Source organism: Sus scrofa, chromosome 16 (genome assembly GCF_000003025.6).
Source record: "Sus scrofa isolate TJ Tabasco breed Duroc chromosome 16, Sscrofa11.1, whole genome shotgun sequence".
Classification (NCBI taxonomy): Eukaryota; Metazoa; Chordata; class Mammalia; order Artiodactyla; family Suidae; genus Sus; species Sus scrofa.
Window position 1 is genome coordinate 52614334 of NC_010458.4, and position 25434 is coordinate 52639767.

The following is a 25434-nucleotide window of genomic DNA, read 5'->3' on the forward strand; positions in this document are numbered from 1 at the left end:
CTCATGCATTCATTCAATTAAACGTTTACTGAGCCGCTAATTCCACAGCAGGAAAATACCACTGATGAACAAGACGGTCACAACACATACCTTTTTGTTAACTTACCGTCTTGGGAGGAGACAGATCCGAAACAGGATGTTTTATACATTCTGTGTATATGCAGTGTGTACATACATACATAGTGTGTTTGTGTGTGTGTGTGTGTGTGTGTATGTATATATATTGGTGTATATATATTTAATAGAGTATAGTGGCACATAAACACTTTTATTTTTAGGTAATTTCCACACACATGCACATACACACACACACACACACACACACACACATATATACCAAATTTCAATGATGAAGGAGTCAAGAGACTTGTGAAGTTGGGATACAGAATAACATGAGTCATATATACCTATCCTATGGCTTTATAGGTTGCAAAGCCCTTTACAAATTTTATTTTGAACGGATTTTTTTAAGCTTTATGGAAATAGAGTTGATGTACAATGTTGTGATTATTTCTGCTGTACAACAAAGCGATTCCAGAGTCTCTGTTGTTGCTCAGCAGGTTAAGAACCAGATAAATTGTCCGTGAGGATGTGGGATTGATCCCTGGCCTCACTCGGTGGGTTGAGGGTCTGGCGTTGCCACAAGCTGCGGTGTACACTCAAATGTGGCTCAGATCTGGGTTTGCTATGGCTGTGGCCTCGGCTGGCAGCTGTAGCTCAGATTCCACCTGTAGCCTGGGAACTTCCATACACCGCAGGGGTGGCCATTAAAAAACAAACAAAAGCACCAAAACAAAGTGATTCAGTTATACATATACACCATCCGTTCTTTTTCAGATTCTTTTCCCATATAGATGATCACAGAATATTGGGTAGAGTTCCCTGCGCTATACAGCAGTTATTTTGAATTGATTCTTGAAAGACAAAATTCCACGATGAATTCAGAGCCTGGCTAAATTATGAGCACAGATGACCGGGACTTAGTTCAAAGCTGCAAAGCATTTCTTTGTGCGGGGCCAAGGTTGGACAAGGAGAAAGCATGGGTGTGAAGCTGAGGGTAGACTTCAAAAGAGTGATGAGATTTAAGATTGAACAAAGCTGGAGATGGATCGAGAGGGCAGGAAACAATAGTACCAGGTTTGGTCTTCAGGCCTGGGTTGAGGTGTACCCATCCACAACCCGCTTTGTGAGGTTTTGATGGCCTGAGATGTAGAGGCCTTCTCCAAATAAAGAGAGCTGCCAAAGAGCCCCAAAAGATGTTTAAAAAACAGAACCCTTCATAATGGCAATATCAAATTATTTTTGACTTGCGATGACCAAAGTAAAATGAGAAACTGCTTACAGCATTCTCAAATGCATTATGCTTTGGGATTTTGGAAAGATGAAGAAAGCAAGCACCTGCTGGTCTCAAGGCTTGGGCTACTTGGCACAAGCGAGAGCAAGAATCACAAACAGCCCTGCATGGGCTCAGAAGCTTCTGCTGGTTGAAGCTGGGGTCCAGGACCCACCTGCATCTCCCATGCCTTCTCCAATGCTAGTTCTAGACCAGGTGCAAGGCTCACTTCCTCCTACCAAGTCCCGGCAAGAACACAAGCTTGGGGGAACTCCCCTGCATCTACCACTTGCCCACAATGTGCCTTGGGCAATGTCCCCGGACTCTCTTCGCTTCATTTTTCTCTAAAATGAGAAAAATTCTACCTACCTTTCGGGATTGTCATGAGGATAAAGTTTAGGTTAGGTTATTTCCCTCTCTGGGGCAGATACTGGCTGAGTTTGTCTGCTCAGCATCCCTCTCCTCTTCTTCTGGCAAGAACTTCCATTTAACCCTTGGAGAACTTCTCCCGTCCCACTCTAAAGCCAGCTTGGCTTGGGCTTGGCATGTGACCCATGTGCATCCAATGAAATTCAGTTCTAGTTGTATTTGAAGAAATCTCTTTTTTTTTTTTTTTTTTTTTTTTTTTTTGGCCATGGCTGTGGCATGCAAAAGTTCCCAGGCCAAGGCTCATCTGAGCCACAGCAGTGACAATGCCAAATCCTTAACTGACAGACACTAGGGAACTCCAAAGAGTTCTCTTTTTGAGAAGGTGTTGAGCTGATGAGAAGTAGTCCTGGATCTGGCCAGCCATCCCACCATCACAAGGGCAGTGCCTGCCTGAAGGTGAAGCCAAGATGGAAGATAGTGAATCAAAGAAAAGGATGGAAATTGACCAGGCCTCTGAATCCAGCCATACCTGAAGCTGCATTACTCTTGTGAATATGCACCTTTATTAGCTTAAGACAGTTTGAATTAGGCTTCTGTCCTTACACTCTGAAGAGTCCTGACTAATGTCTTCTCACAGGAAGAGATTTCTATGGACTGAGATATCTGTTAATGTGTCGGGTTGTTTTTGTTCTCCGAGAATCCTGTCTATTATGGGTTGGAAGAGGCTGGGGATCCTCCTTGAAACTTTGCCCCAGGAGGGGAAGGAAGGAAGAAAAGGGCCCCAGAAGTCTAAGAAACGCCAGATTTGAATTATTTCTACCACCTCTTGAGTACCTGTTACACGGCAGATGCATTTAAAATATACCCATTTCGTTATCAGATATTTAGCAATGCCCACCGTGTGCCAAGCACTGTCCTACGGAGCTTCCGTTCTAGTGGGAGAGCTGAGTCTCACCCTGCTGGGCAGGTGCTATGAGTCCCATTTTACAGATGAGGCAAGTCAGAGCTCAGAGAGGAGGAAGGAGTCCCTTAAAGTCACACCTCTGGGCAAGAGTGGATTCAAGATTCTAACTTGGGTCTGGCTGACTTCAAAGTCCATGCCCTTGTCATCACTCCAGGCCACACTCTTTGTAAACCCTGCTCTTGGGAAATGTCACTAGGTTCCTATTTTTGCCTGAGAAGGGGGGGCGGGAGGCAGGGGCCTATACATAGCCTCTGGCTCCAGAGCTGGGACCCACAGCGTCTCAGTGCCTGGCCATGTTTACACTGCTGGTCAGACAGGCCTGAGTGTGTCTGCCCAAATGGACTGTGAGTTGCGTGACGGGGGCTGGAGGTTTTGTCTGAGGATCCTCCGATAGCCAGAGGGACTGGCTGAATTTGGCCTCCCTGCCCAGCCTGTGGCTTTTCAGCTCCACCCAGACTCTAAGTTCCAAATGCACCCCATCCCCCCACCCCTCCCCGACCTGGGGAAGCCGCTGATGGTAAGATGATGACGTCAGAGAGACCTGGGTTTGAACACCACAGTAGCTGCTTGAACAAATCGCTCTCTGTGCCACAGCTCCCCTACCTGAGAAATGGGAATAACGGGATCCACCTTACACGGTTGATCCAGAGACAGACAAAGTTAGGGGCGGACGCTTTCCTGGCACCACGAGTACGCAGAGTAAGTCCTTGCTGAGCCCGCGTGATTTTCCACCCACGTTGTGGCCCTCTCCCTGCAGCTGCCTGGCTCACCTGGGCATCCACCTCCATCCGCCAGCCCAGCCCCCACCCTCCCCCCCAATCCAGCCCTAACGACTTTTGCAGCCCATCCCTGGTGGCAGTAGCCGAGAAGCTCAAGACTCCAGGGGCCCCCGGGCTCTTTAATCAGCCTCTGCGAGGGCTGCAAGTGATTCAGCCTGCAAGTGACTCGGCACCGGGCGCAACAACAAACAGGCCTGCAGGGAATCGCTTCAGCAGAAAGATGTTGGCATGTCTCTATAGCAACTCGGGGAAAATATTTCACGCAAAAGTCCATCTGCTGTAACATAAAGGGAGTCCCAGCCAATAAACGAGTTACAACAAGTTCTGAATTATTTCTAATTTGTGAGCTTTCTTTTACCAAACCACAAAATACATACAGACCTGCACATCTATACATGCATATGCGTATAGAGAGACACACACTATACACACATATACTCTCAGACACACGCACAAGCACATGTGTACAGTTATGAAACAATAGCGATGCGGCTGTGACTGAGGTGTCTCATCGTGTGCTGATTCATCAGCAGGCAGAACGTTCGTCCAGGGGCTGGATGACATGACCCAAGCCAGTGGACCTCCGTGGCCTCACGGCCACTGTGAAAAGGACAGTCCCAACTCACCGTGTTATTTAGGGCGATGGTGCGAGCCAGAGCTCACATCTTCTTGTGAGTTTCCTTGCTTTCTCTCAAGGAAAAAAAAAAAAAAACTGGTGGGGGAGGGCGGGGGTGTTTCCTGAGGTCCTTGTAAAGAGACATTTGTATTGATTCATCGGTATAAAATGCTTTGTAGAGGCTATCAAAGTGGAAAAAACAACGTGATAATTCGCATTGTGATGCTTTTAATTTTATGTGTTGTCAACACTTCAAAGCAGGCCGGAGCTCTGCCTGGGAGACCTGGGACCTTTCTCATCGCACATTGTATCTAGGCTGCAGCTGTCTGCAACTCCACAGCCTCTTGCAAGGCGCCCGCTCTGGCTTCAAATGGCTCCGCTTTTTTTCTTTCTTTTCTTCACTCCCTGCTCTCTACGTCTGCTCTGCAAAACTCCTGTGGCCTGGGAGGGATAAAAAACGAAAAACACAATAAAATGCTGGTGGTGAGTAGGAGGGAATGGGTTTGAGTGAGCACGAGATAAACAGCAGCCTTCTTCCTCTTAGAGGAACCACTGGCTTCCCAGCCAAGAACACCCCAGGCCCTTTCAGGGAGCCGGGCAGGCAGCTGGTCACCACCATGATGCCAGGAAGGAATCCCCACACTGGCCTCCATCCCTCCAGCCTGCAAGTGCACTTGGAACACGTGTGTTGTCTTGTTTCAACCTCATGACAGTCCAGGGCAGATGAGAAAACACCCATTTTACAGAGGAGTACACTGAGGCTCAGAGAGCTCAAGACATGTTTCCAGGGTAACACAGCCAGCTAGAGAAGGTTGGAGCTGGCCTTGGCAGTCAAGATGCCAGAATTCAGTCTGTGAGCCCCCTGGCACCTGCTTGCCTCTGGCCGATGTCCCTCGGGCTTTTGCTTTGTTTTGTTTCTTTATGGCCACACTTGCCGCATAGGGAAGGTCCCTGGCCAGGGACTGAATCTTAGCCGCAGCTTCGGCAACGCCCAATTCTTTAACCCACTGCATCCGGCGGGGGCTCAAACCCACCCGTCCACAGCGACCTGAGCCACTACAGTCTGATTCTTAACCCACCCTGCCACAGCGGGAACTCCCCATGTCCCTCGGATTTGATGGTAAGCTGCCGCAGGCCAAGCAAGGCCTGTCGTCCCCATCTGCACCTTCCATGGGGCTGAGAGCAGCGTTGGCCTGGTTTCTTGAGAGCATGTCGACTTGACGAAACGCAGCAGGGGCAGGGCCCAGGCAGAAAGGTCAGGGAGGGGAAGAGGGCAGGAACACCCTGTTACCAGATCTGGAGAAGAAATGGAAAGTGAAATACTTGGAAAGTAACTTCGGCCGGCCTGGAGGAAAGTGTGTCGGGATGTTTCCGAAGGCCTGGATGAGCAAGCCTTTCCCCCACCGCCCCCCCACACCTCGCCGGAGGGGCAGGGGTGTGGGCAGAAATCATGGGGGAGGCTGCTCCTGGCCCGATTTCCTGGGGTTCGGGTCACTTCCAGGGACAGTCCCGGAGGAGCCAGGAGAAGGTCTTCACGAGGCCCCTGGGCCACCGAGACGGCCCCTGTGGCGCTGCCCCTCGACCCTTCACCTCCCCCACCCCTGAAGCCCCCACCCTTCAGGAAGGGCTGAGGTCCAGCCGCAGGATCATAGGTCCCCACCAACCAAATCTTTCCCCAGGGGCCCAGAGAGGCCCTTCCCGCCAGGGTGACTCGATGTGGGATCAGCATCCAAGGCCTTCCATCAGACCTGTTCAGTTGCGGCCTTGGAATGGGGAGCCTGCAGCTGCAGACGAGGCCACCATCTGTCCACTGAGGACACTGGACCATCCCCACGAGGGCCTCGGCCTCAGGCATAATTAGGATGAGTGGGTCAGGGAATTTGGCTCAACAGACCAGGCCCCTCGTCTGGCCAATTTTTCTCCTCTTTATTTCTCGATTGCTTGCTTGCTTTTTTTTTTTTTTTTTTTTTTTTCTCTCCCTGTAGCATTAGAGGAAAGAGAAGAAAAAGCCCACCTTTCCAAAGCCAACTCCTAGCAGCCTGTGGTGTGGCTGGATTTCCAGGGCTGAGCTGGTCTCTCAGCTGCCCTGCTGCACGTGAGCGGAAGGACATGGGCCCAGGAGGGAGGCAAGGTCCCGGGCCCCCGCCTGCCTGCGTGCAAGAGGCCATTTCAGGATCTCTGGGACTGGCTGAGGTTCCACCTCCCTGAGGGTGAGCCAAAGGCAGGGCCTCCGCTGACCTCTGCCCTCGCTTAGCCCAACCAGCAAAGAACAGTCCAGAGCACCACGGGAAGCCCTCTGGTTAAGCAGAGCGAATGCTCCGAAACTCCCATGCAAAGCCTGGAAGGCCCGCGCCGCCAGCTCCCTCACATGGGGGACTTGGCTCCAGTTAGCAGGAGTTTAGAGAGGCAGTGAGACTGAACGCCCTCTCTTCACTGGCCCCTGCCTCCCGCCCCAACCTGGGAATCTCTGAATTCTCAGCCAGGTTCTGTCATCAAAAGCCGGCTTCAGGTGGCAGAAAGACAGGCAGCTAGGAGCCAGAAGACAGACCCCTTGCAGGAGACAGTGGCATCAAATGGCCCAGAGCCTGATATCAGCCAGTTCTTGCTTTGAACCCCACACATCTGCCACTTAGTAGCTATGGGATCGTTTTTTTCCCTTCTCTGGAGCGTCAGTTTCCTTATCTGTAAAATGGGAACAGGAGCCTCACGCATCTCATGCGCCGGGTATAAGGGTAAGTGGCAGGCTGAAGCCCGAGAACTTTGCATTCTGTGCCCAAAATGATAGGTGTCCTATTTTGTTGCTGTTGTAGTTACCATTTCCAACCCTGGCACTGCATGTGTGCACTGCATGTGTGCCCGTGCATACATGTGCCACACACACACATACACACGTACGTGTGCGTGCACTCACACACACATCCTGCACGCATGCATGCACACCAGCCAGTCAAGGAGCACCTTGAGGGCATAGCCTACATCTCTGTATCATCACAGGCCTGAGAGTTGGACAGGACATTGGAAAATATCTGAGGCCAGAGAGGAGACGTGTCTGGCCGTCGACACTGACCGCCCTGTGGCGGAGTGGGATTGGAATGCCCATCTTCTTTCTTTAGATTCCCTCTCCTCATTTATCACAGACTCAGCAAATATTTATGTTGACCACCCTCTCGGTGTCAGACCCTGGCTGGGCCCAGGGCTCCAGGCGTGGAGCGGATGGTTCCTGCACTCACGGAGTTTGGACCCGGAGCTTCTGACGCCATCACGCATCCCCACGGCTCTCTGGACTCGAAACTCCCATCCTGCGCTTCCTCGGAATCCCAAATGCATCGGATGCGCAGGCTGCTTTAGCCCAGTCTCAGGTCTCAGCCCCATTTCCTCCCATGGTTGGTGGGCTCCCTGAGGGCAGGCTCCTCCCTCTACTTGTTCTGGGCTGGGGACTCAAGGGTCGCAGCCTGGACCCCCGCTGCGCCATGCTCATCCTCACGGGGGTTTGTGTCTCCCCACCAGGCTCCACTAGCAGAGATGTCCCAGAGACGTGGCCACGTCTGGCACGAAGCCACACTCAGTAAATGGTTGAATAAATGATGAATGAAACAAGGTGGGTAATTCATTGGTTCATTTATTCACTCATCACACATTTATCCTGAATCTACTCTGCGCCAGCCCTCGGGATACAGAAATGAATGGGACATAATCCCTGAGCTCAAAGAGGCCCAGTAAACAGACATTAACAAAGACAGACGTGAGCAGGGGCCAGTGGAACCCAGAGGAGGGTGAGATCAACCTTCCTGGGAGGCGGGGGATGAAGAGGAGTGGTCCGGACAGGCAATTTACCATGCAAAGAAAGAGCAAGCTTTCTAGGCAGCGGGACCCACATGGGAGAAGCCCCTGAAGTGTGATGTACTTTAGTAAACATCCGCTTTACTAGGGCTTCGGTCTGTTCTCAGCCCCATTTTTCAGAAGAGAAAACTGAGGCACATAGAAGTAAAATACTTTGTCCCCAAGGTCCCATAGCTATTTAGTAACGAAGTTTCTTTTCAGAGAGGAAATAACTGACCGGGTCACAGAAGGCCTTAAATATCAGATCAAGGCATCAGACTCTACTCTGAGGGGAGTGGGGATTCACCGAAGGATTTTGAGCAGTGACTGTCTTGATTCGTTTTTTGGTTTTGATGGTTTCTTCTGGGACAGTGAAGAGAATGGATTCAAAGTTCTTGGTAGCTGTGACTCTAGAGAGAAGTCGTATCTTGCATCCATTCAATAGAGGACATACGCAGAAGTTAACAGAGACATTTTCATGATGTCAGAAACACAAATGCTTATCAGGAAGAGAGTGGATGAGTCAACAGTGCTAGGTACACATGGTGGAATATTATTCGGCAGTGAACATGAACGAACCATAGGAGCATGCAACCATATGACTGAAGCTTGACATATCAGTTTCAGTTGGTGACCTCTTGTGTTAACAGACCAATCCAAACTTATGGCTGAAACAACCACTACTTTTTTTTTTTTTTTTTTTTGGTCTTTTTAAGGCTACACCCACGGCATATGGAATTTCCCAGGCGAGGGGTAGAATCAGAGCTGTACCTGCTGCCCTATGCCACAGCCACAGCAAGGTGGGGTCCAAGCCCCGTCTGCAACCTACACCACAGCTCATGGCAACACCGGATCCTTAAGCCACTGAGTGAGGCCGGGGATCGAACCTGCATCTTCATGGATACTAGTTGGTTCGTTACAGCTGAGCCACAGGGGAACTCCAACTGCTACTCATTTAATTTACCAATCAGTGGTAGGCACTTTAGGCTGGGCACAGCTGGGTGGGTCTTCTGATCTTAGCCGGGCTTCCTTGTGAGTCCACGGTCATTGGAGAGTCAGCGAGGAGGTTTGGCTTCCGAGGGCTGATAAGGCTGTCAGCTAGGAGAATGGTGGCCAGTGGGCCGCATGTCTCTCATCTCCCACCAAGCTAGCTCGGACATGTTCACTTGGCTACAGAAGTCTCCGTGAGAATGCGGGAGAACACGGGCCTTTTAATGGCTAAGCCCAGAAATGGCACTATGCCACTGCTGCCACCTTATATCAGTCGAGATAACACATAGCGCCGGCCTAGATTTCAGAGGTAGGGTGATAGAGCCCACCTCCTGATGCTTCCTTTGCATCAAGTCACTCTGCCAAAGGGAGGTGGAGGCGTAGACAGGAATGAGGGCAGTGATATTTGCGGTCTACCCTGCTTGGCAATATAACACTGAATGGAAAAAGGTGAATTCCAAAAGATGACACATGAAATGATATCTTTTTATAAAATTTAAAATTAGACTTTAGTAATGTACGCAGATGATAAAAAAGAATGTATTATAAAGGAAGCAATAGAGCAATAAACATCATAAACCCACAGGCTGATTCCGCCCCGGCGAAGGCAGAAGGCGAGGAGATGGGGTGGGCGAGAACGCATTTGGGTGACAGATTATCGTCAAGGTTCTAGCCTTTATTTTCATTAGGAGAAAAGGCAATTTTCAAAAAGCGAGCTGTACGAAAACTAGATTATGATTAGGCAAGCCGTGTGTCCTTGAGGTCAAGGAAGAGAGCGCGAGAGGCTGAGAGAAAGGCATGGGCCTTGGGGAAAGGGAGCGCCCCTGGGCAGCTCTTGGATGTGGGTGAAGAGAGAGAAAAAGAGGATCAAGAATCACTTCTGGAACACGGGCTCGAGTGCCTGGATGACGGTGCCGTCTCCGAGCCGGGGGCCCCGCAGAAGAAGACAGTTTGGGGGAACCAAGAGTGACGTTGGGAGAACGTCGAGTTTGAACAGCTGTGGAGATCCGGGAAGCCAGGCCCACGGCTATCCTGGTTTTCTGGCACCTGGGAGAACGGTCAAGGCTGGAGAAGCAGGAGCCTCAGCAGCTCTAAAACGGAGAGCATCGCAGGAAGCCCTGTAGCACATCAGGATGGAAAGCCTCCCTTCGCTGAGAGCCATCCCCAGCTGCCTGGCCTTGGAGAGGCCTCACCCAGCCCTTCCTGACAGCTCCTCGGGGCACGTCCACAGCCAGGTTCCCTTCTAAGCAGTCAGGCCTCCACCCTGCAATCCCAGGCCAAGCGAGTGAGCCTGGGGTTGTGGCTGCGGGGGCCCCAGCATCAGTCTCCTCCCCCGGCAGGGCCGATGGGACCCCAGAGGGGGCTGGATGTTTGTGCAGATGACATGTTTATGGCCCAGCCTCTCCTTACTCATGCTTTTGGCTTCCCCTTGCTGATTTTGGTTGGGTGGATCCCAGTTCTGCTGCTGGATCTGGGAGCCTCGGGGCTGGGGTTGAACAGAGCTCCCTTCAACGTTTCCAACCAAGGATGGTTCCAGCCCCTTCCCCCCGTCCCCCTAGACCTCATATTTTCCCACACCCAACTTTATTACCGAATGCAAGCATCTCCGGGTTGGAAAGACCTTCCAGCATCATCGGGTCCAGTGCCTCCTTTTCTGGATGAAGGAGCAGAGGCCCAGAGGGAGGAAGGGACTTGCCCAAGGTCACCCGAGCAGGTAGAGACAGAAGATGCCGGCATCCAGACGTGGAGCTCAGGGCTCTGAAACCACCCTCCAAATCACTAGCTTTCTTGGTTGCTGTTTTGTTTGGGAAAGGACAGTTCAGCTTTTTTTTTTTTTTTTTTTGAGCCTGCTACAGCAACTTTCTCCTCTCCCAGGGAGGCAGCAGACAGTGACAGACTCTTGCTTTTACAGTTTAATTCCATAGGAAATTGGAAATAGCCTGTCAGAGATGTCTGGGTGGCCCGGCTACCCTGCCCCGACCTGGCCACCAGTGCGCTTGCTTCTCGCTGCTCCCTGGCTTGCGGGCCGTTTTCGGAAGCTCTTCCGAGGACGCCTGTGGATTCTCTCCCGGCTTTTCCTCCCAGGACGCGATGCGAGCACAAGAGCAGCCAGGTCTGGCTGGGGCCCTAAACCCTGACATTTAGCTCCCGGCAGGCTTTGGCTCTCAACTCCAGCCTGGCTTCAGTGTCACCTCCTGCCCTGAGGTTCCCAGGGAAATTGGGGGAAGGAGCTCCCAGCCCTCCTCTGAGAACCTGGGGTCCCCAGGATACCCTGAGAGCCCCCGCATGGCCCTCCCAGAACTCAGCATCTTCCCAGTCTCAGGCCGCAGTGGGTGACCCTTATCGCCTCCCTTCTCTGGCTGTCCCCTGGCCTTGGAGTCTTGCCCCGGCACCTCCATCCGTCTCAGTAACCAGCCTGGAAGCTTCAGGAGGTCAGGGTTGCTGCTGCGTGGTGGTTAGAAGAGTAAACCTCTGCAATCACACCCTTGAGCCACTGCTCTCGAACTCTGTGATTTTGGACAAATTGCTTCACTTCTCAATGCCTCGATTTTCTCATCTAGGAAGGGGGGGTGATAGCAATAGCACTGAATGTACACAGTGGTTGTGAGGCTTACATGGCATAGCCATCCAAAGGGACCAATAAATGCTAGGATTGTAAATATTCTATTTTAGCATCCCCTTCGGCCAGTCCTTCAGGGCCAAGTCCAGAGCTAGGCTATAAGAGACAAAAATACTCATGAACTGACCCCTTAAATAACTGGCAGAAAATATGGCAAAACAGACTATAGCTTCCTGGGTTCTACTCAATGCAATGAATCTTCATTGAGGCTTATCACGTGGAGACACTGTGTTTGGGCAGGAGACACAGTGATAAGCGAGATGACATAGCCCCTGCCTCGTGCATTTTCCTTCCAGTAAGGAGGCAAGCAGGTAATGGAATACTCCCAGCACAGTGAGCAGGGGACCTGGTGGAAGTGAGTTCAGGCTCAGAGGAGACACACCTCACCCGGACTTAGGTGTCAGGGAGAGAGGTGAGTGTGCAGCTGGGATCCAATGGATGAGCAGGAATGGGGGGGGGGGAGGCACTGTCTCAGCCATAAGGGCCATTGTGCATATACACCTGAGAGAGCAAGACACAATGAAGGAATTGAAGAAGGCTTAACGTGGCTGGAGTGAGGTGTAGGAGAGGAAAGATGAGGCCGGGGGAGTGGAAAGAAGCCAGACCTCAACAGACTTATAGATTTGCCCCAAAGGCACTGGGGAGCCATTGAAGAGTACAGAGGAGAGTAGCAAAGGGAGATTGCCTTTCGGATTACCTACTCAGGGTGGTGGACTGAAGGCATCAGGCTTGGAGGCAGGAGACTTGCAATGTGGCCACAGCAAAGATAAAGACGGCAGAATATGAGATGAAGTTCAGTCTTTAGGATACCATTTCAAGGCCACTCCAAAACTGGCCCCTCGGGCCCTCCCACTCTTCCTTCTTGCTAAAACTGAGAATGAAAGGAGATCCATGGCTTGAACATGCTAAGTGTAAAAGTGCAGTGTGAGTGTGGAAAATCATCCCCTTTAGGATTGCTAGTGGTTGATTTTTTTGGACACACCACATGAACTTCCTGACGGATTATAGAGCAGCACCTTCTCCTTGAGAGAGGCCCAAGGATTTATTTTAGTTTGCATCTGGAGAATCCTAATGAACCCTTGGAACTGGGGGCACACAATGGAATTCCATTCCATTCCTTCCAACTAAATTTCTTCACTTCCTTTTCCCCATGGGGCTTCTGGTTGAAACATACTCACACACAAACAGCCCACCTCCATCTCAACTTGATTGTTTCTTTTTTATTGTTTTCCAGACATTGCATATAAAGAGCAGTGAAGACCGAAGTGCACTTCTTTTTATTTCAAAAAACTTCAGTCTTCATTGTTCTTTATACACAAGTCTGGAATACAATAAAAAAAATTACAACACCTGAAACATAGAATGTTTGATGTCGACTAACCTCAATTTTAAAAATTATGAGGCAGCTAAAGAAGTAGGATGATTGAAAAATTATGATAAAGAAGAGAAAACACAATCAATAGAAACAGACCAACAAAGGATAGTTATTGAAATTGGCAAATAAGGACTTCAGAACAAAAATTATAAACATGCTTAAAATTTTAAAGGTAATACTGAAATCATTTCTGTGGAGAACTATAAAGAATAACAAAATTAAGTTCTGGAAATAAAATATGTGAAATCAGAAATTAACTCGATGAACTTAACAGCATATTAGTCAATGCAGAAAAAAGATCAGTGAATTGAACACAGGTAAATTGAATTTGTTCAAAGTGAGACCAACAAAGAGAAAAAGAATTTAAAATAAATAAAACATCAATAGTAATGATGTTTAATAATGTGAAACAAAGTAAAGCAGTCTAAATATGTGTAATTCAAGTCTCAGAAAGAGAAAAGAGATAAAATGGGACTTAAGAAATATCTGGAGAATTAATGGCAAAAATTTTCCAAATTTGATATTTAAAAAAAAAAATCGAACCCACAGATCCAAGAAACCCAATATTCTCAAGCAGGATTTTTCAAAGGTAATAGTAAAATTTCTGAAAAACAAAGATAAAATCTTAAAAAAGGACCAGAGGAAAAGAAGCATATTATATTAATAAGATTAAGAATTGATTTGCCACTCTAAACAATGCAAATAATAAAAAAATTTTAAAATATCTCCAGAGTACAGGAGAAAAAAAAAACTATTAACCTATAATTCTATATCCAGAGAAAATATCCTTCAAAACAGAAAGCAAAATAATATGATAAACAAACAAACAAAAAAAATCAGAGAATTTTTAGCTCACAGATACACCCAAAAAATTAATTGTGAAAGGAAAGATGAATAGAAATGATACTAGAAGGAAGGTTGGGTCTATAAGAAGGAATGGAGGGGCTCCTAATGTGGTGCAGTGGAAACAAACCCAACTAGTATCCATGAAGACATGAGTTTGATCCCTGGCTTCACTCAGTAGGTCAAGGATCTGGTGTTGCTGTGAGCTTCAGTGTAGGTCACAGACACAGCTTGGATACCACGTTGCTGTGGCTGTGGTGTAGGTTGGCAGCTGTAGCTCCAATTTGACCCTAGCTTGGGAACATCCATATGCCGCAAGTGTGGCCCTAAAAAACAAATAAAAGGAATGGAAAATGCCAAAAAATGTATATGTAAGTAATTATAAAAGTCTATATTTTTCTTTACTTACAACTGACAATATAAATAAAATAATGTGTGGTGGGGTTTCTAATACATAAGAGAATAAAATATGTGAAAATAATGATATAGAGGACAAGAAAGGGTTAATGAAAGTGTACTTTTTAAGGTTTTTCTTTTAAACATGGAGTTTTATATTATTAATTGAAGATGTGATAAATTAAGGATGTATACTTCAATCTCTAGAGCAAACTAACAAACAAAAAAGTAAAAATGTGTAGTTAAAAAGCCAATAGAGGATATTCAAAGTAATAATAAAATTTTCTTGATTAATCTTTTAAAGGCAAGAAAGGAAAATCAAAGGAATGAAAAAAAGATAAGACAAATAGAAAACAAAGAGCAGAATGCTATGTTTAAGCACAACCACACCAATAATTGCATCAAATGTAAATGGGATAACCCCTCTAAATAAAAAACTTTTTGGTTTCGGCCAAGGTGTAGTAACAGAAACTATCTTTATTTTCCATAAAGCAGAAAATGTATGAAAACTGTTTTCCAGACAATGAACATCAGGATCAGAGGAGAGTGATTCCTAAGAAGTGGAAAATACACAGAATAAACCTTATGATTGCCCTGTCTATGACTTGAGAGAGTTTATAGACTGCCCTAGAGGAAAGAGGAACCCAAACAAAGCCCAGAGGATTCCCTGAATTTGGAGACAGACCTAAGCAAAAGCGTCTAGAATGTGATGGACAAACTGCTAGAGAGGAGAGAGCTACACAGAAAGAGAATTCTGAAGATCCACAGAGAGTTCTCCTCATGTTTCAACAGAGCACTGACAAGCATATGTGTATGAGAAAATCACTTGAGACCAGAGGAAGAATCACTCAGAGGGGTTTGAGTGAACACTATACAGAGCTCAAAAGAGCTAGGAATAGTGACCATTACCACTAGCAAACTGAAAGGAAAAAAACCTCATAATTCAAGGATAGAATATTCAGAAGGTCTTGCTTCTACGGGAAGTGGGGGATAATTCACCTTAGAAGAAACACTACTTATGTACCATCTAATAAATAATTAAATTAAGACCTAAAGTGATCAGACTGTTTCTAAGTAACTGAACTGTATGGCAGAAGAAAAAAAAAAAACATTCAAGAATATTTACAGAAATATAAAAAAAAAAAAAAAAAAAAAAAAAAAAAAAAAAAAAAAAAAAAATTCAAGAATATTTATAGAAATATAAAAACATACAACATCACAAAGTCAAATTCATAATATTTAGTATCCAATAAAAAATTATCAGGCATTCAAAGGAGAGGAAGTGAAATACACAATACATAATGAAGAGAAAATTCAATCAAAACTGACCCAGAACTGACAAAAATGTCCAAATAAGCAAAGACATTAAATTTTTTATCATTGTATTACAGACTTTCAAAATTTAAGAAAAGCATTAAAGACATAAGTCAAGACAAACTTATAGAGATAAAATCTACAATGTTTGAGGTAAAAAAAATACACTGCATGAGGTGGGAAATATATTAGATAGAAGAAATATTAGCGTATTTAAAGACAGCAGTTAGAAACTACCCATAATGAGACATGGGTAGTAAAAAAATAAGTTAAAATATTAAAAGAGGGAATTTCCTGTGGCATAGCAGGTTAAGGATCCGGCATTGTCACTACAGCAGCTTGGGTCGCTCTTGTGGCACTGGTTCAGTCCCTGGCCCAGGAACTTCCACATGCCACAGGTGCAACTACAAAAATTAAAAAAAAAAATTAATAAATTAAAAGAGCATCAGAGAGCTGTGGGACAATTTCAAGTGGAAACACATGTATGTAATTGGAGTCCCTGAAGGAGAAATGGGTAGAAAAAATATTTGAAGACATAATGGCCAAAACTTTCCAAATTTGATGAGAAATAATATAAAGATCCAAGAAACTCAAAAAACCTCTAGCTCAGTAAATCTGAAGAAAACTACACCAAGGAATATCCTAATCAAATTTCTCAAACAGGTGATAAACAGGATGTCTTAAAAACAGCTAGAGAAAAAAGACATGTTACATACAGAAGCTCAAAGATAAGAATGACAGCAGATTTGTTTTGTAAAACAACACAAGCAAAAAGACAGTGGAGCAACATCTTAAGGTACTCAAAAGAAAAATACCTAATAACCTGAAATTTTACATCCAGCAAACATTTTTCAAAAACAAAAGCAAAATAAAGACTTTTCAGGAGTTCCCGTCATGGCACAGTGGTTAACAAATCGACTAGGAACCATGAGGTTGCAGGTTCGATCCCTCGTCTTGCTCAGTGTGTTAAGGATCCAGCACTGCTGTGAACTGTGGTGTAGGTCGCAGACGTGGCTCAGATCCTGTGTTGCTATGGCTGTGGCGTAGGCCGGCATCTACAGCTCCCATTAGACCCCTAGCCAGGGACCCTCCACATGCCATGGGAAGCGGCTGTAGAAAAGGCAAAAAGACAAAAAAAAAAAAAAAAAAAAAAAAAAAAAGACTTTTCAGACATGCAAAAGCTGGAAGAATTCCTCATTAATAAACTTCAGAGCAAGAAGAGTTTAAGGAAGTCCTCCTTCAAGCAGAAGGAAAATGATACCAGAATAAATATGGATCTACACAAAGGGATGAGGAGCACTAGAGAAGACAACTAAATTTGTAAATATAAAAGATTTCTTTAAGTGATAATTTAATCTTAAACAAACATAATAAGGTAGAGTGTGGTTTACAACCTGGTAAAAGTAAAGTGTGTAACAACAGAATAAGGAAGAAATGGAACATTCTATTGTAAGGTTCTTACACTATGTAGCTAAAGTAGCATGTATACTACCAAATATACTAGTAGTAGTATGTATATATAGTATGATACCATTTAAGAGTAGATTGTGACAAGTTAAAGATGTATACCTATAAACTCTAAAACAACCACTAAAATTACAAAAGAGCCATGGTTAATAATCTAACAAAGAAGATTAAATAGAATCATAAAAATACTCAATCCAAAAGAAGGTAGAGAAAGCAGGGAAAAGAAAACAAAAAAGAGATGCAGAAAAAAAGAAAACAAATATCAAGATGACAGACTTAAACCTAATCATATAATCATATTAAATGTAAATGTTCTAAACCCCCCAAATTAAAGGGCAGAGATTTTCAGATTAGACGAAAACTAAAAAAGAAATAAAGAAGACTATATCTTGCCTACAGGAAATGCATTTTATATAGAAAGACAAATGTAAGTTGAAAGTAAAAGTATGAAAAAGGAGATATGAAAAATGAGATGACAGAGGCATTCTCTCTAATCAAAACAAAGTTGCAGTGGCTATATGAATATCAGACAAGCAAATTTCAGAGCAAAGATACTACTATGGAAAAAGAACCTCATTTTATCATGATAGCTAGGTCTTTTCATCAAGACATAACTCTAAATATCTATGCACCTAAAAGCAGAGCTTCCAAACACATGAAGCAAACTGCAAGGAGAAACAGACAAGTCCATCACTATAATAAAATATTTCAATACACTTCTCTCAAGAGTTGATATAAGTATACAGAAAATCAGTAAGGATATGGAAGACTGGACTCACCAACTTGACCTAATTGGCATTTATACAGCACTCCACCCAACAACAGCAGAATACACATTCTTTTCAAGTACAAGGAACATTTACCGAGAAAGACCATATTTTGGGCCATAAAACAAGTCTAAATAAAGTTTAAAGGATTCTAGTTATACAAAGTATGTTCTCTAACCACAATGAAATCAAATTATAAATTAATAACAGAAAGATATCTGGAAAATCCACAAATATTTGAAACTAAATAACACACTTCTAAATAACTGAGAGGTCAAATTGAAAATCAAAAGGGGGATTGGAAAGTATTTCATACTGAGTAAAAGTGAAAAGACAACATATCAAAATTGGTGGGTCGCCACTAAGTCAGTACTTATAAGGAAATTTATAGCACTAATTGCCTCCATTGGAAAAGAGAGAAATTCTCAAATTAATGACCTCAGCCTCGACCTCAATGAACTGGTGTGGGGGAAGACCAAGTGAATCCAGAGAAAGCAAAGAATGGAAATAAGTAAAATTACTATAGAGATCAATGAAATAAAAATGGAAAAACAATAGAAAAATCAATGAAACCAAAAGCTGGCTCCTTGAAAATATCAATAAAATTAAAAATATTCTTAATTTTTAGATCTACTGATCAGGAAAAAAGAAGAGATTATACAATTAGCAAAATCAGGGGAAAAAGAAGTGACATCACTACAGATTATATTCCTAAAACTAATAAAGAAAATGGGAGTTCCCGTTGTGGTGGAAATGAATCTGGCTAGGACCATGAGTTGCGGTTGATCCCTGCCTCGCTCAGCAGATTAAGGATCTGGCATTGCATGAGCTGTGATGTGGGTCGAAGTCGTGGCTCAGATCCTGCCTTGCTGTGGCTGTGGCATAGGCTGGGAGCTATAGCTCCAATTCAACCCCTAGCTGGAAACTTTCATATGCCTCAGGTGCAACCCCAAAAAGCAAAATAAATAAATAAATAAAAGAAAATGAATTTCAATTAAAGTTCATCCCAAAAGCAAAACTCCAGGCTCCAGATTCATTGGTAAATATTACCAAACATTTAAGGAGGAAATAACACCATGCTATACAAACACTTGCAGAAAATTGAAGAGAATATGTTCCAATTATTCTATGAGGCCCGCAGTACCATAGTATCAAAACCAGACTAAGAAATAAAAGTGTAAGAAAATTATAGACCAATATCTGTCATGAATATAGGTGCAAAAATTCTAAAAAAGACTTTAGCTTATCAAATCCAACAATATATATAAAAGATACTGTATCATGACAACATGAGGTTTAATCCTAGGCTATAGGTTGGTTTAATATTCAAAGATCAATGTCATTTCCATAGTAAAAACTAAAAAGAAAAACCATATGATTACGTCAATAGATGCAGAAGAAATATTGACAAAAAAAATCCAATATTTACCCCTGATTAAAAAAAAAAAAAAAAAAAACTCTCAGAGTCCCCGTTGTGGCCCAGCAGGTTAAGCACCTGACGTAGTGTCCCTGACGTTGTAAGTTTGATCCCTGGCCTCACTCAGTGGGTTAAGGATCCTCCATTGCCACAAGCTGTAGTGTGGGGCGCAAATCCAACTCGGATCCAGCAGCTTGGGTTCAGCATTGCTGTGGCTGTGGCACAGGCCAGCAGCTGCAGCTCTGACTCAATCCCCTAACCTGGGAACTTGCATATGCTTCAGGTGCAGCCCTAAAAAGAAAAGGGAAAAAAAATACTCTCGCAAATCAGTACTAGAAGGAATTCCTTAATCTCATAAAAAATATTTACCCAAAAACCTACAGCTAACATTATATTTAATTGGAAAAAAAAAATGAATTTTTTTCCCCTAAGATCAAGAATGTAAGGATATTGGTTTTCACCACTCCTGTTTAGCATTGTACGTGAGGCAATTTGTGCCCTTTGTTATATGTTAATTATGCCTTAAGAAGATCATTTTCATAGGCAGAGATTATTGATTAGATTTTTAAGTGATATGAAACTATGTACTGTAACCAAGCAACTCACTCTGAATATGAATCCATGGAAAGGCAAAATAAATACATTTCAGATAGAAGAAGTAGGAGAGTTTGCCATCCAGAGTGTTCCAAAGGATGGGTTTTTGACAAAATTATAATTTTCTCAGAAGAAAATACTACAATGTGAATAGGAATGGAAAACAAGGAAAAAGTAAATACTGGCTAAATCTAAGCATAGATTTTTATGAAACAAACAATAGATATCTAGCTTGAGGGGGATAAAATAGAACAAAGATAATGATCAAAAGAAAATTTGGGGAGAGATGATTGGAATTACAGCATTTAAAGATTATTTTACTGTTTGGTAGAAAAGCAAAGCTACTAATTAATTTACTGTCTTTAGTTCAATATAATATATTAAAATTTCTGGAGCAACAAATTGCAAAGTTAAAAACAAATTTCTAAATAACTCATTGATTTGAGTATTACTGATATATTAAAACATTTAAATCGCACAACATTTTATTAAATTGCACCACTGAATTTTTAGGGAAATATATAATCTCAAATGTTTATATTTAAAAAGAAGAAAAGCTCAATGTTAATAACCTAAGCATAACCTATCCCAACAAAAAATTAAAGAAGTATAGAATAAGAAAAATTATTAACAAATAAAATACATAATAAAAAAGTTCGACAAGGCCAAAATTTTTTTTCTTTGAAAAAACTAATAAAAAGCAAATCTCTAGTTACAGTAATCAAAAAAAGAAATAAAAATGGCTTAGTATACTATAATATGAAAAAGAGACATAAACATAGATACAGCTGCTGTTAAACAAATACATTTTTTAATATCTGGTAAATTGAAAAGCTTTGCCAATGTATCTGAAAACTTAGACAAAGGGGCAAATTCCTCAGACAATACGTTAAAATGACTCAAGAAAAAATAGAAAATGTAAGTAATCTAATGACCATAAAAGAAATTAAATCAGTAGTTGAAAATCTTCCTACAAAGAAAATTCCGGAACAGATACATTTACAAGATTTCTTCATAAGCATGCCGTTGCATATAATTCAATCTTACAGTTTTTTCCATAGATTTCGGCAAGCGCATTTTATGCGTTTAACATTTTCTTGATTAGAAAGTCAGGAAATGACAGCACAGTGAAGGAACCGCCTCATTCTGGAGATAAATGCAAAAAACCTAAACAAAATTTTATCCAACAGATTCCAGCCACGCATCTAAAAAAGTCCAACTCCACCAAATTTATTCTATGCAAAAAATGCAAATCTGGTTTAATACTAGCATGTTGTTTGTTTAAAGAGAAAAACTATATGATCAATTCAATATTTATTCACTATAAAAACTCCTAGCACACTAGGACTAGAGAGAGATTTTCTTAACCTGATAAAGAATATCTTCCAGCAAATAATATTTAATGGTGAGAGCATTCCCTTTATGAGAATAAGGCAAGGATGCCCACTACGACCACAGTATTCAACATTGTACTAGATATGCAAAGCAAAGAATTAAGACAAGATAAAAAAAAAATTAAGACTTTGAAAGAAACAAAAGTACCATTGTGCACAGGTGACAGGGTTTCTAGGTAGAAAACTCTAATATAGATAAATTATAAAATGACAAGAGAGTTTAGAAAGATTGCTGGATGGAAAGTCAGCGTTCAACAAATGATTGCATTTTTACAAAATGTAATTTTTTTTTAAATACCACTTACAAAGAACCAAAAGATAAACTTTTTTGTTTTGTTTTGTTTTGGTCATGCCTGCAGCTTGCAGAAGTTCTCAGGCCAGGGACTGAACCTGCACCACAGCTGTAACCAGAGCCACAGCATTGATAACCTCAGACCTTTAACCTGCTGAGTCACGAGGGTTCCTTACAAAAAGTTAAACTTTTAAAAATAAAGTCGGAGTTCCCCTCGTGGCTCAGTGGAAATGAATCCGACTAGGAACCATGAGGTTGTGGGTTTGATCCCTGGCCTCTCTCCGTGGGTTAAGGATCCGGTGTTGCTGTGAGCTGTGGCCTAGGTCATCATCAGAAGGTGACTTAGCCTAGACTCTGGTTTGAGGACCTCAGGTGAGAGGAACCCCTCCCCTCCTTCCCCTGGTTCTCTCCTCACTCCTTCCCCTCCTCCGCCCCCTCTTCTTCCCTTCGTCCCCCTCCTCCTGTTTCCACACCCTCCTCCTTCCCGATTCCCCCCAACGCCTCCCCTTTTCTCCCCCTCATCTCCCTTATGCTTACGTCCAACACACATGGTAAGAAGTCCAAACAGCACAAAAGGGCATGACCTTCAAAGATATCGCAGTCTCACCTCTGACCCCCAGTCCTCCATTTACCTGCCCAGAAAGCACCATCTGTAAACATATGTTTGTAAGTGTACAAGTTGGTGAGTATCTTCACTCTCCCATGCTCATTTATCACAAATGGTGACAGCCACAGCCTTTCCCACCACCAGCGCCTTGGGAGGAGCCTGTGGGTAGCACTCCATCCCAGGACTGAGAGCATGAACTCTGGAGATACACAGATCTATGTTTCAGTCCGGAATCCACTGCTTCCTAGCTGCGACCTCAGGCTAGTCATTTGACCCCGCTGGGTCTCAGATGTCGGGTGAGGTTACCGTGAGGATTAACTGTGTGAGGGTATGGGGATGGCTTCGTGCACAGTTTGGCCCTTAACGAGCTCTCTGTAAATGATGGATACTGTCTTTATCTTACAGGTCTGGGTAAAGAAGATGGGTCTCTACGACTCTTCTAGAAAAAGAGTCTGTGGGTCTATGGCACCAGAGACTGAGAGCTGGGGAGATCAGGGAGAAGATGAGGGCTGGAGCTGAGGAAGCAGGGAGCAGGCGATGCCTCCAGAGCCCTGTAGCCAGGGAGCCCCCAAGGGAGGTCCGCCAAGATGTGTGTTAGCCGAATGCAAGTGTCCTGGGGTCTGCGAGTAGACACTGAGTGTCTGAATGTGACCATTCACCTGTCCCCTGCCCTGCCTCCACTGTGGGACACTTGGCCACTGTACTGGGTCATCCTCCTGCCCGGGAAGTGTTGTGCAGTTTTGCCCTATCCTGCTTTTGCCTCCACGTGACGAAGAGACAGATCTGTGCCTCTGGCTGGACTTATGTTGACAGAGCCCCGGAGGCTGATGCATAAGGGAAAGGACAGTGAGAACCAAAACTGTCGCTCAGGTTGGATGCTCAGAGTGGCCTGACCTTCGCGCTCCCCAGGTGGGTAAGATGTAAGGGCCAAACTGTGCACGAAGCCATCCCCATACCCTCACACAGTTAATCCTCACGGTAACCTCACCCGACATCTGAGACCCAGCGGGGTCAAATGACTAGCCTGAGGTCGCAGCTAGGAAGCAGTGGATTCCGGATTGAAACATAGATCTGTGTATCTCCAGAGTTCATGCTCTCAGTCCTGGGATGGAGTGCTACCCACAGGCTCCTCCCAAGGCGCTGGTGGTGGGGAAAGGCTGTGGCTGTCACCATTTGTGATAAATGAGCATGGGAGAGTGAAACTTGTGTGCTGGCTTCTCTTGCCAGAAATATCTTTCCTAGAAAAAAAAAAAAAAGGCTCTGTCCTATGGTGTGCCTTCTGGCTTCTTCTCTCTCATCAGCGCTCAAGGCCAGCATATCCTTCCCAGGGTGGCCTGGGACGGGTGGGACTCGGATGGAAGCAACATCCTGTCTTTGTGAAGCCAAGCCTCATCACCGATACCTCCCCACCCATTCCTGCAGCATCCTTCAGAGCAGAGTCTGGGATGAGAACTCTTCATCCTTCACTGTGATTTCTCCCAGGCAAAACACGGAGGGGACCGGGCTACATCAGGAGTCTACACTTTCCTCCGTCTAAACAACTTGCCCACCTCCTCCCTGAAGGCTGCAGGGTCAAGGGCAGGTGTCTCGGCCTGCAAGGATGGTTTTGAATGACTGCTCCATTGCCTGTGTCCCCTTATTCTGGGCCCTGGGGTATGGAATGTTCCCCTGGGGGTGCCTTTTTAAAATTTGTCTTTTCAGGGCCCCACCCACGGCAGATGGAAGTTCCCAGGCTAGGAGTCAAATCGGAGCTGCAACCTCCGGCCTACACCACAGCCAGAGCAACACCGTCCAAGCTGCAACCTGTGACCTACACCACAGCTTGTGGCAATGCCAGATCCTATCCCACTGAGCCAAGCCAGAATCGAACCCACATCCTCATGGATACTAATCACATGGGGTGACTGGTTTGCCTCAAGACCTTGGATGGGGCCCCAGACAGTTCTGAGTCCTCTTTTTTTTGGGGGGGGGGTTAACTGAAAATCTTAATTTTTTTTGAACAAAAATGATCAAGAAGTTTGTAAAACAGACCCTTCTGAGAGCTGAGGCAGATGGGACCTGCCTGGATGAAGGTGACAAGGAGAAGCAAACATGGGATTCAGGCAGAGACTGAAGTAAAAGAATAAGTGAAAAGATGAGTCAGGGGGCGGATCGGTTCAGCCTCAGGAAAGCAGCCCTCCGGCTAGGACTCCTTTCCTTGTTGGGAACGGGGTGGAGGGAGTCCGGAAATGACCTCAGGGCTGTGCCGTGGCCTCACCCCACCGCTCCCCACTGCCAAGTTCATTTCTGGGCAGATGTCACAGGTCATCAGATGCCCTCTCTGCACTGAGTCCTCCTTCCTCATCAGCCCAGCCCAGCGGTAAAGGGCACAGCCCTGGAATCCTCAGCCACAGGAACTCACACCTTTGGTTACTTCATCTCCCAAAGAAAAGCAAAGAAATCTTCCCAGAGACCTGTGGTTTGGGGCTGAGCAGGGTGCCTGGCTGCAGCAAATGCTCAATAAACAGCTCTTAGCATTGTTGTTATGATTACTGCTCTTTTTCCTCTCCTTTCAGCCTCACTGTCTCCAGGGGAAGTAGTTCAGAAAGAAAATTTCAGAATTTCTACCCATGTGACAGAGTCTTCAAAAAGATCAGAAACAGGCAGAGAGGAAAGTGGCCCTAGCTTCCACCCTTGAAGCTGCACCCACTCCAGAAGCAAGAGATGGAAATGCTTTGAATCTGGGAGGTCCTCCTGCTTTCCCGATACTCCCACGATCTACATCTAGCCTTTGTCTTTTTCTTTCGTTCTTCACATTTTTTTATTGTCAGCTCTATCATGCATATTGAAAAATACATAAATCCTTGTGTACCCTATTGATCAAGTCTGGCAAACCCCAATGTTTCAATGGTTTCACTCAAAAGAACTTACTTTCTTTGTAAAGTTGAAACAGGTAATCCTGCACAGTGACAGGGTGTGGGAAGGGGAGCCCTCTACTCCAGGGTTTGACTCAGGGATCCAAAGTGACTGCATCTCCACCATCTTCATCAATGGGCTTCCAAGGTCACCTTGGAGATCGACACCCAGGTAGCAGATGAAAGAAGACAGAGTGGTTTGACTGACTGGTCAAGGCTGAAAGTGGCACATTGCACTTCCACACACATTCCATGGGCCAGAACTCAGCCTCATGGCCACGTTCACTGCAAAGGAGGCTGGGAAATGTGGGCTGTGCGTGTCTCCCAGAGGAAGAGAAAGAGCTAGCCAGCTTTGGCATATGTGCAGTTTAAAGCATGCATCCATGGAGTCCCTACAATGTCCAACATGAGAAAGCTTAATGTCTTCCCTATCACTTGCCCTCCTTCTCCCTTAAAAGTAACTCCTCTTCTGACTCTCCTGATTATCACTTCTGTTTTTCTTCGTAGTTTTCCACTCGTACACTCACTCTGGGTGTTTCACTTAGAAAAGAGAAAAATTAAGCTACTTTTTTTTTTCTTTTAGG

General features: G+C 44.7%; 1 long non-coding RNA gene across 1 annotated transcript; it reads right to left on the bottom strand.

Moving 5' to 3' along the window:
* Positions 4263-6218, bottom strand: LOC110257324. Its single transcript, XR_002339792.1, has 3 exons — positions 6076-6218; positions 5141-5357; positions 4263-4502 (listed from the first exon to the last, which is right to left on the bottom strand). It is a non-coding gene; the product is annotated as an uncharacterized LOC110257324 (long non-coding RNA).